This window comes from Rhinoderma darwinii, assembly GCF_050947455.1.
Source record: "Rhinoderma darwinii isolate aRhiDar2 chromosome 12 unlocalized genomic scaffold, aRhiDar2.hap1 SUPER_12_unloc_15, whole genome shotgun sequence".
NCBI classification, from domain to species: domain Eukaryota; kingdom Metazoa; phylum Chordata; class Amphibia; order Anura; family Rhinodermatidae; genus Rhinoderma; species Rhinoderma darwinii.
Genome location: NW_027461868.1, coordinates 442,631 through 460,601, shown reverse-complemented (window position 1 = coordinate 460,601; position 17,971 = coordinate 442,631).

Below are 17,971 nucleotides of genomic sequence, written 5' to 3'. Positions count from 1 at the left end.
CTTATGGCGCAGGTTTTAGCTTGCTGCCAGAGTGATCGGGCAGCTTTAATGTCAGGTCCCCGGCAGTCAGTGCTTCTATCTTCTCTGATCTCTTCTACACAGCGCTCAATGAGCGCTGTGTATACAAATAAAAGCAGCAGTCCCGGTGTTCATGTGACTGGTCACATGATCGCCAGGTGCCGTTAGTGGCAGGCTGCTGCTCGGTCTCACTACACCCATGATAGCCCTATTAGTGACGATAGTCACTATGAGAGGGCTGATTTCCCCTGTAGCACGGGCTGCTGAGCTGCTCCAGTTACAGTGGAAAAACATCGTGTAAAAGAAGAAAAAAGTATATAAAAGTCCCGCAAAGGTCTTTTCTGATGTTTGAGGGACAGACCATAATAATAAAAAAATGAACGTAAAAAAACTACAAAAAATTAATAATAATACACATAAAATACCCACCTCCAAAAAAACGTTCCCCCCCGCCAATTATTGTAGTAACGCTAGCCCTGACCCAATTACCCTAAAATAGACATGTAATATATCAAAATGTACGGTAGACAATGCCGATCACAAATAAAAGGTCTATTTTAGGTTAAAACTATATTATTACCCAAAAAAATAGCTATGATTTAAAAAAGCTTATTTTTTTTACTATTATTTTCAAACTTTAAGCCTAAAAATTCTAAAATAGCAAAAAGGATGTGTATAAAATGATAAAAAAAAGACACCTGCATTGTCTATGCGGAAAAACATTGCAAAAATCACGTTGCTAGCCCAACAATTAAAAAAGTTATAGCCATTTAACTAATGCGTGCTAAAAATGGCTAAGCGGTGTCTGGTCCTGAAGGCTCAAAATAGCGCGGACCTGAACCAGTAAATAGCTAATTCAGAGACACCCATATGTAGACAGCACTGTTTTGGAATTATTGCTCCTCATCAGTACAGAGTAGGGTTCTGGGTGGATGAGTGAGATACATTTGAAGCTGCTCTTGAAAGGTACGGATTCTTCTTGGTCTGGCATTGACTTACACGGTAGTCATCTAAAGGTGCAACTAGAGACAATTTTACAGGTAAAAGATAGTATAGCTGCAGGATCAGACTACACAGGGTTTACTTGTAGTCTGTTACCATTGAGACACATAGGAGCATAGGTGCTGCAGACACAAAACAACATTTTTAATTAAGACCATTTTCAAAGTTACTTAATTATTTTATTTTAGGTGCATTGGAACAATAATAAGATGAAATGGTGGTGAAGGTCTACATAGCCTTTAATCTCAAGATATCCTCATATTTATTATAATTTACTAATTTACATTTATTATAGTTTCAGCTTTAAACATTTAATTTTTAGATCCAAAATTCTGTGATAAATTATTAAATATAATATCTTTATGGAGGATTCAGCTCCATCTTTCTGATACAGAGCTCGATACATGTAGTAATGGAGGTCAATGATACAATTCCGGCAGCCTCCAGCCACCACTAGGATCTTACTATATACATATTCATACAGCTCCAAATAAAACCTAGAAGTGATTGTAGGCAGCCAGAATTGTATAATTGAAAGCCAGCAAAGACAACCCCAGTAAATGTAGACTCCTGATATTCAGCTGCTGAAAACTCATATGGTCCTTACAGTCAGTACATGAGTCAATATAACTGTGGGTACATTTTATAGGGGTCCTAAAGTGGCCTGGCTTGTGTCTTCAATACATGAGCGGACCACCCAGGATTACATACGTTAGAAGACTTCTTCAATAATCTCTGCAGATAGAAATAAGTAAATGTGTATGGAATATAGGAGTCTGTAGAGGGGAGATGTCTGGTACCATCAGGTTCTCTCATTACTGACACACCACAAGCCACACTCCTTATACAACTTAGAACATAGATTGAATCTGATGGTTTTTGGTCAATAGTATAAATATATTTCAGAGTGCATGAAAGTAGTGAATGAAGACAACTGTACCAGGTCATACTGCATGAAATATATTATAGCCCTGCCCCTGAGGAGCAGCCACTCCTAGGCACCAGCCTCTTATGTCTAATAGAGTATCCAGCCCTGCCAAATCTTACACCTGGCAAATGAATTTGCATAATTCATTCTAATGGCCTGCAAATGAATGAAAAGCAAATCGGGGAAAATTTGCTCGCCTCTAATCCCAAAATGTGAATCACAACCATAGGACATTTTAACCCCCTCCATCCAGGAACAGAAAAATATTTTATGCAAATGTTATAAGTCCCAACCTATTTTACAGTATCACGCTACAGAGATAAAAATAAAAACAAAGCGCACATCGTGCCTGAATTTGTATGTACAACGAAAAAAGAAATAGGGTCAAAGGTACTGACCTGGTGATGTTATGCTAGGAGCACAACATCCCACACGTGCATTCAGAGGTAACTCTGTCAATGTCGGTTGCAGCCACAGTTCCCAATCCGGAGATTTGAAGGCACAATATCCGCTGAATAAATCCAATAAAAGGAAAAAAAAAAAACCCGGGAAATCCAAGGGCGCAGCCGTGTCCAGATAAAATTGTTTTTATTTGTACATATAACAACAACAAAAAAGATTGTGTTTCAAAGCACACAGTTTATATAATCCAGAGAACACAGATGACTGCCGGGTTAAATGAGAGGTCAGATTAAAAGGCGGGTTCAAACAGATCGTTATAATCGGAATAAACCCATAAACCCATAAAAACTTGTACATATATATATATACATTGATAATATATCCGCCAAGCTTACACAGAGTTCAAAAATAGTAAAAATATATAATATAAAAAATTAAAAAATTACATTAGAAAATATTAAAACAATTACATTCAAAAGGATATATCTAAAATACATGAAGAATATATATATATATATACACACACCTATCTTGAAAACACGAGAAAAGACTATCCAAAAGGATGTAACTGCATATATGCGCTAATTGAAAATATATAAATAAATAAATGAATAAATAGATACCTGGACATAAAACAGATTAGTGCAGAAGATAAAAATGACATTAAAAATGATCACATCGTATATCTATATCCACTCTATATGAATCCGACAAAACATATTTATATAATGGTCTTGTTGAATTCATTCAGACCTGTCGGTTTTAGTGTTTTTAGTTTGTAGATAAAAATTATATTACAATATATTACAACAATCTGAATGACTGACTAGAGTCTAATCAATTGGGATAATGGTTAAAAAACTCTCTTGGAAACACGGGAAAAGACCATCCAAAAGGATGTGAATAAGATACTCCATATATACGCTAGATGAGAATATATAAGTACCTAAATAAATACATATCTAGACATAGAAGAGAGTATTATTGAAATTTATAATGACATTTGGAATGATCACATCGCATGTCTACATACACTATATATGGATCCAAAAAACCGCATTAAATAATGGTCTCATTGAGTTCATTCAGACCTGCCGGTTTCAGTGTTTTTAGTTTATAGATCCAAAATATTTCTTTTTTACAAAGAACGTTAAAACGATCAGGATGACTCACTGAGATCTGGTCAATTGGGGTGATAGTAAAACATGCAAAATTACCCTCATGTGCTATAGTGCAATGTCTAGAGACACTATGGAGCAAAAATGTATTCTTACAATTAAACCTATGTTTATTCAGTCTACAATGTAGGGGCTGAATTGTCCTTCCTACATATTGAATACCACATATACAATTTATAAGATAGATCACAAAGCTAGATCGGCAATTTAAACTCGTTTCAATATTAAATGATTTTTCTGTTTGATGTGATCTAAAAGTGTACGTTTTGTCCGTGATTGATTTACAACAAAGACATCTATTTTGTCCACACTTAGAACTCCCCTTTTCTAATAGTGGGTCATGTAGTTGTATTTTTTGTGACGAGTCTTTTAAAAAAGACAGATTCACCCGACTTGGAGCCAGAATATTTTTTATTGTTCTAGCTCTTTTAAACATTACATGTGGTTTTGGAGGTAGAGTTTTTGTAAAAACGGGTCATTCTGTAATATATGCCAATGTCTTTTTAATATCTCTCCTATTTTCTTGTTTGCTGTATTATATTGTGTAATAAAATTGAAACCGAAATCATCTCGATTCTTCTCATCATTTCGTTCTCTAGGGACACTACCAGATTCTAGTACGTTATTTGTATATTTTATTAGGCAGTCTTCTTGGGACAATGCAGAGGTTTTCTTATATGCATCAGTTAAAGGCATGGTGTCGCCCCAAAAACATGTTTTTTTTTTAAAATTTAAACATTTAGTGTGTGGGTGATTAAACATTGTTCAAATTTTTTTTATTTTTTTCGCGAGTCAGGAAATATTATAAATTTTTTCAAATTTATAATACTACCCATTTTTGGTCACTAGATGGAGCTAGTTGGAGCTAGTTCCCAAAATTGCAGCATTGCAACATTGGGTTAAAAGCTCTCGCTCTAGTGAGCTCTCAGCATCCCCCCCTCCTTTATCCTGGCTAGTGCCGGGATAAACGAGGGGTTTGAAAGGTTTAACCTCCTACACTGTGTGTCGCCATTTTTTGAGGTAACCCACAGTGTAGTAGGTTTACATACAGTAGTAAACACACACAAACACTAACATACATTGAAATCGCTTACCTGCTCCTGCCGCCGCGGCTCCCTCCGGCCCGTCCGCTCCCTTTGCTGCCGCTGTTCCATGTGCACAAGTCCGGAAGCCGCGACCGGAAGTAGTAATATTACAGTCCGGCCGCGACTTCCGGTCCACAGGAAAATGGCGCCGGACGGCGCCAATTTCGAATAGGACTGTGTGGGAGCGGCGCATGCGCAGTTCCCACACAGACGCCGTACACGGACGTGAATGGGACGGGAGCCGTTCACAGTCCCTATGGGACTGTGGCTGCCGTACTCCATGTCTGTGTGTGTCGTTAATCGACACACACAGAAATGGAACAAAAAATGGCAGCCCCCATAGGGAAGAAAAAGTGTAAAAATAAGAAACAGTAAAACACAAACACACAAATGAATATAAACGTTTTTATTACAGCACTAACATCTTTAACATATTAAAAAATTATTTGCCATGACACTGTTCCTTTAATAGTGTATCTGGATAACCTTTGTCTTTAAAACGTTTGTATAGTATTTTACTTTGTTTTTTAAAATCACACCTAAGGGTACAGTTTTTCCTAATTCTCTTATATTGGCTATATGGAATATTTTTAAGCCACTTAGAGTAGTGGCCACTGTTGAAATTTAAGTAACTATTAATGTCCACTTTCTTAAAAAAATTGCATGTTAAAAACTTATCACCTGAATAAGTAATTGTCAAATCCAGATAGTCAATTTCTTTTTCTTGGATATTATAGGTGAAATTGATGCCCCATAGGTTTTCATTTAGTGAATTACAAAAATTGGTCGCACTTCTCAAGTCGCCATTCCATATAAAAATCAAATCGTCTATATATCTTTTGTATAAGAGAATATGTTCCCTAGCCCATGGGTGATTCCATATAAATTGATCTTCAAAAGCCCCCATAAAAATATTAGCGTAGCTCGGTGCTACTCTAGTGCCCATCGCTGTGCCCTTCACTTGATGGTATATATTATTATCGAACGAAAAAATATTATTTTTTAAAATAAATTCCATACTCTCCAGGTAAAATTTAATTTGAATTGGTTGGAGATCTTTATCTTTTTCAAACATATTTTTGAGGGTTCTCATGCCTAAAGAGTGCTCAATATTGCTATATAGTGCACTCACATCCAAAGTAATCAGGAGTGGATTATTTTTTGGTGAAACTAAGCACAGTTCATTAATGAGCTGTGTTGAATCTTTTAAAAAACTGGGCAGGTTTACGACATATTTTTGCAAAATCAGATCTAAATAATGGGACAAATGACAGGTGGGTGACTGAATACCGGAAATGATGGGTCTCCCAGGTGGATTATTGGGGTCTTTATGTATTTTCGGTAGGTGGTAATAAAATGGTAAATTAGAGTTTTGTGGAGTAAGGTATTTCCTTTCATTCTTGTTAAGAACCCTATCTAGGAAAGCTTGATCTATCAGTGATCTAAGGTTTTTATTAATGTTCTCGATGGGATTGTAATCAAGGCAGACATAATAATTTGTGTCTGATAGAATATTTGAAGCTTCATTAACCCCTTAACGCTCCAGGACATACTATTATGTCATGGTAAGTGCATCGTTCGCGCTCCATGACATAATAGTATGTCATGGAGTAAACACGGCGCCGTTCGCGCGGGGCGCGTGCATGAGCTGTGATAGCTGCTGTTTCCGACAGCAGACTATCACTGCTCAATGTGCCGGGACCGATCGCGGTGGTCCCCGCAGATTTAACCCCTCAGAAGCCACGTTCAATAGCGATCGCGGCTTCCTAGGGGTTAATCCGCCATCGCCGGCCTGCTACACGATAGCGGCCGGCGATGGTGACTATGGCAACCGGACACCAAAAAATGGCGTCCGGCTATGCCATAGACGGAAGCCTAGTGGGTCCTGACAACGTCAGGACCCACTATGCTTGCTGTCAGTGAGTAGCTGACAGCTCTAATACACTGCACTACGCATGTAGTGCAGTGTATTAGAATAGCGATCAGGGCCTCCTGCCCTCAAGTCCCCTAATGGGACAAAGTAAAAAAGTAAAAAAAAAGTTAAAAAAAGTTGTGTAAAAATAAGAAAATAAAAGTTTTAAAAGTAATAAAAGTAAAAATCCCCCTTTTTCCCTTGTCAGTCTTTATTATTAAAATAAATAAATAAATAAACAAATAAACTATACATAATTGGTATCGCCGCGTCCGTAACGGCCTGAACTACAAAATTATTTCGTTATTTATCCCGCGCGGTGAACGCCGTAAAAAAAAAAAATAATAAACCGCACCACAATCACAATTGTTTGGTCACTTCACCTCCCAAAAAATGGAATAAAAAGAGATCAAAAAGTCGCATGTACCGAAAAATGGTCCTGATCGAAACTACAGTTCGTTACGCAAAAAATAAGTCCTCGCACGGCTTTTTTGAAGGAAAAATAAAACCGTTCTGGCTCTTAGAATAAGGTAACACAAAAAGTGAATGATTGTTTACAAAACGTATTTTATTGTGCAAACGCCATAAGACATAAAAAAACTATAAACATCTGGTATCGCCGTAATCGTATCGCCCCGCAGAATAAAGTGAATGTGTCATTTATAGCGCACGGTGAACGCTGTGAAAAAAATAGAACAAAAAAACAATAGTACAATTGCGGTTTTTTAGTCACCGCGCCACCTAAAAATAGAATAAAAACTGATCAAAAAGCCGCATGCACCCCAAGAAAACTACAATGAATTCCTCAAGGGGTCTAGTTTCCAAATTGGGGTCACTTTTGGGGGTTTTCCACTGTTTTGGCACCACAAGACCTCTTCAAACCGGACATGGTGCCTAATAAAAAAGAGGGCTCAAAATCCGCTAGGTGCTCCTTTGCTTCGGAGGCCGATGCTTCAGTCCATTACCGCACGAGGGCCACATGTGGGATATTTCTCTAAACTGCAGAATCTGGGCAATACGTATTAAGTTGCGTTTCTCTGATAAATCCTTTTGTGTTATAAAAAAAATGGTATAAAGAGGATTTTCTGACAAAAAAAAAAAAAGTAAATGTCACCTCTACTTTGCTCTAAATTTCTGTGAAACACCTAAAGGGTTCATAAACTTTCTAAATGCTGTTGTGAATACTTTGAGGGGTCTAGTTTCTAAAATGGGGTATTTCATAGGGGTTTCTAATATATGGGCCCCTCAAAGCAACTTCAGAACTGAACTGGAACCTAAAAAAATAAATAAATGAGGCAATACTTCGCTTCTTACATTATACTGATAATGAGACGTGCCCACCCCGAGATGACCCCAGTTTTGACCGTTTGTATAAACGGAGACACCTATTAGACCGTTTCAGTGCCCGGTTTTCCCAAGCATACACCCCCGAGACGTGTATTTCTATTGATGAGTCCCTGGTACATTTTAAAGCGAGGGTTCAATTCCGCCAGTACCTGCCGGGTAAGAGGGCAAGGTATGGCGTGAAGATGTATAAGCTGTGAGAGTGCATCAGGGTATACCTACAGGTTTAGGATATATGAAGGAAAGGCCACCCCCAAACCAGACTGCATCCTGGACTACAATAGGTACATGGGAGGGATGGACTTGTCAGATCAAATCCTGAAGCCCTACAGCGCCATGCGGTGTGGTATAAGAAGCTGGCCGTGCACATCATACAGATGGCTTTGTACAATGCGTACGTGCTACGTCGATGTGCAGGCCAGAGGGGAACTTTCCTGGAATTTCAAGATCTAATCTTTAGGGACCAGGAAGGGGGGGCACCCAGTACTTCTGGAAGCGAGGCCACACGCATCGTACCAGGGCAACACTTTCCAAGAGAAGTTCCCCAAACCGGTGGAAAGGGAAAGAGTCAAAAGAGGTGCAGAGTCTGCTATAAGAGGGGGATAAGGAAGAACACAATATACCAATGTGACACGTGTCCCGAAAAACCAGGGCTCTGTATAAAAGATTGTTTTAAAATGTATCATACATCCCTTGATTTTTAATTTACCCTGATGCACTCCGCACAGCTTACCCCCCTCATCTTTCCATTCTGAGCCCTGCTGTGTGCCCAGGCAGCTGATAACAGCCACATGTAGGGTATTGCCGTACCCAGGAGAACCCACATTACAATTTAAGGGGTGTATATCTCCGGTGGCGCATGCTGGGCACACTATATCGGACACTGACATGCCATATATATATATAAAATTGCAAATCTCACTCTGCACCATCTGCTGCGCATTATCTTTTACACAGTACCTGTGGGGTCAAAATGCTCACTACACCTCTAGATGAATGTCTTAAGAGGTGTAGTTTTTAAAATGGGGTCACTTCTCGGGGGTTTCAACTGTACTGGTACCTCAGGGGCTTCTGCATACATGACTTAGCACCCAAAAAGCTCCAGTAGGCCAAATGGTGGTCCTTTCCTTCTGAGCCCTCCCATGGGCCCAAACGGCAGTTTATCACCACAAATGGGGTATTGCCGCACTAAGGACAAATTGGGCAACAAAATGGGGTATGTTGTTCCTTGTGAAAATAAGAAATTTTGATAAAAAATGACATCTTATTGGAAAAAATATCATTTTTTTCATTTCACAGCCCAATTCAAATAGGTGCTGTAAAAAAACTGTGCGGTCAAAATGATAACAAAAACCATAAATGAATTCCTTGAGGGGTGTAGTTTCCAAAATGGGGTCACTTCTGGTGGGTTTCCATTGCTTTGATACCTCTGGGGCTCTGCAAATGCGACATGGCACCCGAAAACCAATCCAGCAAAATCTGGACTCCAACAAACACATAGCGCTCCTTTCCTTCTGAGCCCTCCCATGGGCCCAAATGGCAGTTTATCACCACAAATGGGGTATTGCCGCACTAAGGACAAATTGGGCAACAAAATGGGGTATGTTGTTCCCTGTGAAAATAAGAAATTTTGATCAAAAATTACATCTTATTGGAAAAAATATCTTTTTTTTCATTTCACAGCCCAATTCAAATAGGTGCTGTGAAAAAACTGTGCGGTCAAAATGATAACAAAAACCATAAATGAATTCCTTGAGGGGTGTAGTTTCCAAAATGGGGTCACTTCTGGTGGGTTTCCATTGCTTTGATACCTCTGAGGCTCTGCAAATGCGACATGGCACCCGAAAACCAATCCAGCAAAATCTGGACTCCAACAAACACATAGCGCTCCTTTCCTTCTGAGCCCTCCCATGGGCCCAAACAGCAGTTTATCACCACAAATGGGGTATTGCCGCACTAAGGACAAATTGGGCAACAAAATGGGGTATGTTGTTCCCTGTGAAAATAAGAAATTTTGATCAAAAATTACATCTTCTTGGAAAAAATATCTTTTTTTTCATTTCACAGCCCAATTCAAATAGGTGCTGTGAAAAAACTGTGCGGTCAAAATGATAACAAAAACCATAAATGAATTCCTTGAGGGGTGTAGTTTCCAAAATGGGGTCACTTCTGGTGGGTTTCCATTGCTTTGATACCTCTGGGGCTCTGCAAATGCGACATGGCACCCGAAAACCAATCCAGCAAAATCTGGACTCCAACAAACACATAGCGCTCCTTTCCTTCTGAGCCCTCCCATGGGCCCAAACGGCAGTTTATCACCACAAATGGGGTATTGCCGCACTAAGGACAAATTGGGCAACAAAATGGGGTATGTTGTTCCCTGTGAAAATAAGAAATTTTGATCAAAAATTACATCTTCTTGGAAAAAATATCTTTTTTTTCATTTCACAGCCCAATTCAAATAGGTGCTGTGAAAAAACTGTGCGGTCAAAATGATAACAAAAACCATAAATGAATTCCTTGAGGGGTGTAATTTCCAAAATGGGGTCACTTCTGGTGGGTTTCCATTGTTTTGATACCTCAACACCTCTTCAAACCTGGCATGCTGCCTAAAATATATTCTAATAAAAAAGAGGCCTTAAAATGCACTAGGTGCTTCTTTGCTTCTAGGGCTTGTGTTTTAGTCCACGAGCGCACTAGAGTCACATGTGGGACATTTATAAAAACTGCAGAATTTGGACAATACATATTTAGTAGTGTTTATCTGGTAAAACCTTCTGTGTTACAGAAAAAAATTTAATAAATTTGAAATTCAGCAGAAAAAATGAAATTTGCAAATTTAATTTCCACTTTGCTTTAATTCCTGTGAAATGCCTGAAGGGTTAAAAAACTTTCTATATGCTGTTTTGAATACTTTGAGGGGTCTAGTTTTTAAAATGGGGTGTTTTATGGGGGTTTCTAATACATAGGCCCCTCAAATCCACTTCAGAACTGAACCGGTACCTTCAAAAAAAGGCTTTTGAAATTTTCTTAAGAATATGAGAAATTGCTGTTTATGTTCTAAGCCTTGTAACGTCCAAGAAGAATAAAATAATGTTCAAAAAACGATGCCAATCTTAAGTAGACATATGGGAAATGTGAACTAGTAACTATTGTGGGTGGTATAACCGTCTGTTTTTCAAGCAGATGCATTTAAATTCTGAAAAATGCTATTTTTTGTAAATTTTCTCTAAATTTTGCAATTTTTCACAAATAAAGACTGAATATATCGACCAAATTTTACCACGAACATGAAGCCCAAAGTGTCACGAGAAAACAATCTCAGAATCGCTTGGATAGGTTTAAGCATTCCGACGTTATTACCACATAAAGTGAAATATGTCAGATTTGAAAAATGGGCTCTGAGCCTTAAGGCCCAAACTAGGCTGCGTCCTTAAGGGGTTAAAATAATCCACAGTATTCTGGATTACTGTACCACCACCTTTGTCTGCAGATCTTATTACAATTGATGTATTTGCTTTAAGATTCTTCAAAGCTTGTTTCTCACTATAAGATAAATTATTTTTATGTGGAAGATATTTTCGTAGGATAACCACTTGTACTTTGACCTGACGAAGAGGCCGGTACGGCTTCGAAACACAATCTTTTTTGTTGTTGTTATATGTACAAATAAAAACAATTTTATCTGGACACGGCTGCGCCCTTGGATTTCCCCGGTTTTTTTTTCCTTTTATTGGATTTATTCAGCGGATATTGTGCTTTCAAATCTCCGGATTGGGAACTGTGGCTGCAACCGACATTGACAGAGTTACCTCTGAATGCACGTGTGGGATGTTGTGCTCCTAGCATAACATCACCAGGTCAGTACCTTCGACCCTATTTCTTTTTTCGTTGTACATACAAATTCAGGCACGATGTGCGCTTTGTTTTTATTTTTATCTCTGTAGCGTGATACATCCTTGAGGTGGATATCCATACGTTTGTTATCCACGATTAGACCTTAATAGGTCTGAAAATAGAGCAGCAACTTCATCTGCCTGATCTGCCTGGTCTACTCCTGAGAGACATTTTCAATTCCTTTTCAATTCCTTTTCGCTACCACTCCAAGAACTGTAAGCTATGGATCATTTTCTGCATAGAAAGGAATCCAGAGATCAACTAGTCCAGAAACTCACAGCAAGTACAGTACACAATATTCCTGAGACTATACCGGCACCTGTATTTAATAATGAAGACACGGAAATTATGGTTGATTTATTTAAAGAATTTGAAGATTTTTCTAGGGTGGAATTACAACACCACATTGATGAAATTTTTCTTACGATTTATCTGTCTGAAAAAATATCCCCAAGGGGTTTACGTATGCCTTTTTCATCCACCTTTAAGGACGACCCAATCTTTACCTTAGATTGGGAGTCTTTTATGGAGGAATGTACAAAGGGGATGATGAACCGTTTATTGACTAAAAGACAAACTCTGTGTGAGACACTAACTATTAAAATAGAAAGCCTAATGGAATCATTAAAACTATACTCTCTACATCATGACTTTCATACTATAAACCATAGGATTACTAATCGCATATTCAGACTAGAACAAGACCTCATTGAAAGAAAGGCTAATAAATTGGCAAGAGATAGATTGGACTATCTCTCCAATCAAATTAGAACCTGGAATGTACCCATATTACAACCTCAAAAAGCAGATACCTTGAAAAGTATTCAGCAGCGCGTAATGCCCACTCTAACACCAAGTATAAATTACAATAAAAATAAAAATGAGGAACTAAGAACAGCTTATAATAAATCCAATAGACTTTTTTTGAACAGCAAATATACTAGATCTAACAACAATAAAAAAATGTGACAACCTATGAATGAGCCTTCTATGGGGATATACTAAATAAGAAAGATATGTTTAATAAAGATGTGATCTCCACCCCTATTCATGTTTTCAAAGAAACCAATGAGCGGGCCAAGAGTTTTATATCGGATGGAGATATGGATTTATCGATATTAACAACGCATGACACCTCTGATGACCAACTATCTAATACTGTAATTAATACCGAAGACTATAATAGGGAAATAATCTTCCTAGATAGCCCTGATTTGTCCAAAGTTATGACTACTATTGACAACACTAAAAAAGGTTCTACTATGTCAGTTCCATTTCTTACCCCGGCAATATGTGTCACACCTGTAGGAGAGAGAAATCTCAGACCTGTAGAGAATATATTGTCTCCCTCCTCCCCCTCTCCCTCCTCATCATCTTTTTTAGAGATACCACCTTGCCAAAATTCCCAACAGTTGGCTATAAGCGAATTTTTTCGCCCGAAAAAAAGAAAACATCTTATAGAGGAACCAGGGGAGGCAAAAAGAAAAAGAGAATAATAGTCTCTCCGGCCACCCCCTCTGTGTTACCACTTGTATCTATTTTTAACCTTTCCGATCACATTTTAAATAAATCTGAAATTTCTCTCCTGGAAAAGGGTCTCGCTTTTTGCCCTACTTCTGGTATAAATGGGTTTGATGTATTTATTGATTTACATCGGTTCATTAGGAAACTAACATTAAAAAGATACTTCCAATTAACATCTTATAAAACACTGGTTGATAAAGACCAATCTGGTCTAGATAATATCCAACAGAATGAATCACCCCCAATCTTTAAACACACTGCTCTGAAAGCACCCTCAAAGTTCTATCCTGTAGCCCATCAGGGTAATTTTATCAATACTTTTTATCATCTAGTGGGTAGAGACTTGGAAGACGTAGAATCACAATATCTTCCACATAAAAATAATTTATCTTATAGTGAGAAACAAGCTTTGAAGAATCTTAAAGCAAATACATCAATTGTAATAAGATCTGCAGACAAAGGTGGTGGTACAGTAATCCAGAATACTGTGGATTATTTTAATGAAGCTTCAAATATTCTATCAGACGCAAATTATTATGTCTGCCTTGATTACAATCCCATCGAGAACATTAATAAAAACCTTAGATCACTGATAGATCAAGCTTTCCTAGATAGGGTTCTTAACCCCTTCCCGCTCCTTGACGTACTATTACGTCATGGCAGCTGTATCGTTCGCGCTCCATGCCGTAATAGTACGTCTCGGGAGTAACGGCCGTTTCGGCCGTCCTCCCGACACATACAGGAGCTGTGACGCTGCTGTCTTGTTCAGCAGCTGTCACAGCTCCTACAGCGGGGACCGATCGCTGTGTCCCCGCTGATTAACCCCTTAAAAGCCGCGTTCTATAGAGATCGCGGCTTTTTAGGGGTTAAGCTGCCATCGCCGGCCTGCTACGCGATAGCGGCCGGCGATGGTGACTATGGCAACCGGACACCAAACAATGGCGTCCGGCTATGCCATAGACGGAAGCCTAGTGGGTCCTGACGACGTCAGGACCCACTATGCTTGCTGTCAGTGAGTAGCTGACAGTTCTAATACACTGCACTACGCATGTAGTGCAGTGTATTAGAATAGCGATCAGGGCCTCCTGCCCTCAAGTCCCCTAGTGGGACAAAGTAATAAAGTTAAAAAAAAGTTAAAAAAAGATGTGTAAAAATAAGAAAATAAAAGTTTTAAAAGTAATAAAAGTAAAAGTCCCACTTTTTCCCTTATCAGTCCTTTATTATTAATAAAAATATATAAACAAACAAATAAACTATACATAATTGGTATCGCCGCGTCCGTAACGGCCTGAACTACAAAATTATTTTGTTATTTATCCCGCACGGTGAACGCCGTAAAAAAAAATATTAATAAACCGTACCACAATCACAATTGTTTGGTCACTTCACCTCCCAAAAAATGGAATAAAAAGAGATCAAAAAGTCGCATGTACCTAAAAATGCTACTGATGGAAAATACAGTTCGTTACGCAAAAAATAAGTCCTCGCACGGCTTTATTGATTGAAAAATAAAAACGTTATGGCTCTTAGAATAAGGTAACACAAAAAGTGAATGATTGTTTACAAAACGTATTTTATTGTGCAAACGCCATAAGACATAAAAAAAAACTATAAACATCTGGTATCGACGTGATCGTATCGCCCCGCAGAATAAAGTGAATATGTCATTTATAGCGCACGGTGAACGCTGTAAAAAAAAAAGTATACAAAAACAATAGTAGAATTGCTGTTTATTAGTCACCACGCCACCTAAAAATAGAATAAAAACTGATCAAAAAGCCGCATGCACCCCATGAAAACTACAATGGATTCCTCAAGGGGTCTAGTTTCCAAATTGGGGTCACTTTTGGGGGGTTTCCAATGTTTTGGCACCACAAGACCTCTTCAAACCGGACATGGTGCCTAATAAAAAGGAGGGCTCAAAATCCACTAGGTGCTCCTTTGCTTCGGAGGCCGGTGCTTCAGTCATTACCGCCCGAGGGCCACATGTGGGATATTTCTCTAAACTGCAGAATCTGGGCAATACGTATTAATTTGCGTTTCTCTGATAAATCCTTTTGTGTTATAAAAAAAATGGTATAAAAAGAGTAAATTTCACCTCTACTTTGCTCTAAATTCCTGTGAAACACCTAAAGGGTTCATAAACTTTCTAAATGCTGTTGTGAATACTTTGAGGGGTCTAGTTTCTAAAATGGGGTGTTTGATAGGGGTTTCTAATATATGGGCCCCTCAAAGCAACTTCAGAAATGAACTGGAACCTAAAAAAATAAATAAATGAGGCAATACTTCGCTTCTTACATTATACTGATAATGAGCCGTGCCCACTCCGAGATGACCCCAGTTTTGACCGTTTGTATAAACGGAGACCCCTATTAGACCGTTCCAGTGCCCGGTTTTCCCAAGCATACACCCCCGAGAAGTGTTTTTCTATTGATGAGTCCCTGGTACATTTTAAAGGGAGGGTTCAATTCCGCCAGTACCTGCCAGGTAAGAGGGCAAGGTATGGCGTGAAGATGTATAAGCTGTGCGAGAGTGCATCAGGGTATACCTACAGGTTTAGGATATATGAAGGAAAGGCCACCCCCAAACCAGACTGCATCCTGGACTACAATAGGTACATGGGAGGGATGGACTTGTCAAATCAAGTCCTGAAGCCCTACAGCGCCATGCGGTGTGGTATAAGAAGCTGGCCGGGCACATCATACAGATGGCTTTGTACAATGCGTATGTGCTACGTCGATGTGCAGGCCAGAGGGGAACTTTCCTGGAATTTCAAGATCTAATCTTTAGGGACCAGGAAGGGGGGGCACCCAGTACTTCTGGAAGCGAGGCCACACGCATCGTACCAGGGCAACACTTTCCAGGAGAAGGTCCCCAAACCGGTGGAAAGGGAAAGAGTCAAAAGAGGTGCAGAGTCTGCTATAAGAGGGGGATAAGGAAGAACACAATATACCAATGTGACACGTGTCCCGAAAAACCAGGGCTCTGTATAAAAGATTGTTTTAAAATGTATCATACATCCCTTGATTTTTAATTTACCCTGATGCACTCCGCACAGCTTACCCCCCTCATCTTTCCCTTCTGAGCCCTGCCGTATGCCCAGGCAGCTGATAACAGCCACATGTAGGGTATTGTCGTACCCAGGAGAACCCACATTACAATTTAAGGGGTGTATATCTCCGGTGGCGCATGCTGGGCACACTATATTGGACACTGAAATGGCATATACATATATAAAATTGCAAATCTCACACTGCACCATCTGCTGCGCATTATCTTTTACACAGTACCTGTGGGGTCAAAATGCTCACTACACCTCTAGATGAATGTCTTAAGGGGTGTAGTTTTTAAAATGGGGTCACTTCTCGGGGGTTTCAACTGTACTGGTACCTCAGGGGCTTCTGCACACATGACTTAGCACCAGAAAAGCTCCAGTAGGCCAAATGGTGGTCCTTTCCTTCTGAGCCCTCCCATGGGCCCAAAGGGCAGTTTATCACCACAAATGGGGTATTGCCGCACTAAGGACAAATTGGGCAACAAAATGGGGTATGTTGTTCCTTGTGAAAATAAGAAATTTTGATCAAAAATGACATCTTATTGGAAAAAATATCATTTTTTTCATTTCACAGCCCAATTCAAATAGGTGCTGTGAAAAAACTGTGCGGTCAAAATGATAACAAAAACCATAAATGAATTCCTTGAGGGGTGTAGTTTCCAAAATGGGGTCACTTCTGGTGGGTTTCCATTGCTTTGATACCTCTGGGGCTCTGCAAATGCAACATGGCACCCGAAAACCAATCCTGCAAAATCTGGACTCCAACAAACACATAGCGCTCCTTTCCGTCTGAGCCCTCCCATGGGCCCAAAGGGCAGTTTATCACCACAAATGGGGTATTGCCGCACTAAGGACAAATTGGGCAACAAAATGGGGTATGTTGTTCCCTGTGAAAATAAGAAATTTTGATCAAAAATGACATCTTATTGGAAAAAATATCATTTTTTTCATTTCACAGCCCAATTCAAATAGGTGCTGTGAAAAAACTGTGCGGTCAAAATGATAACAAAAACCATAAATGAATTCCTTGAGGGGTGTAGTTTCCAAAATGGGGTCACTTCTGGTGGGTTTCCATTGCTTTGATACCTCTGGGGCTCTGCAAATGCAACATGGCACCCGAAAACCAATCCTGCAAAATCTGGACTCCAACAAACACATAGCGCTCCTTTCCGTCTGAGCCCTCCCATGGGCCCAAACGGCAGTTTATCACCACAAATGGGGTATTGCCGCACTAAGGACAAATTGGGCAACAAAATGGGGTATGTTGTTCCCTGTGAAAATAAGAAATTTTGATCAAAAATGACATCTTATTGGAAAAAATATAATTTTTTTCATTTCACAGCCCAATTCAAATAGGTGCTGTGAAAAACCTGTGCGGTCAAAATGATAACAAAAACCATAAATGAATTCCTTGAGGGGTGTAGTTTCCAAAATGGGGTCACTTCTGGTGGGTTTCCATTGCTTTGATACCTCTGGGGCTCTGCAAATGCGACATGGCACCCGAAAACCAATCCTGCAAAATCTGGACTCCAACAAACACATAGCGCTCCTTTCCTTCTGAGCCCTCCCATGGGCCCAAACGGCAGTTTATCACCACAAATGGGGTATTGCCGCACTAAGGACAAA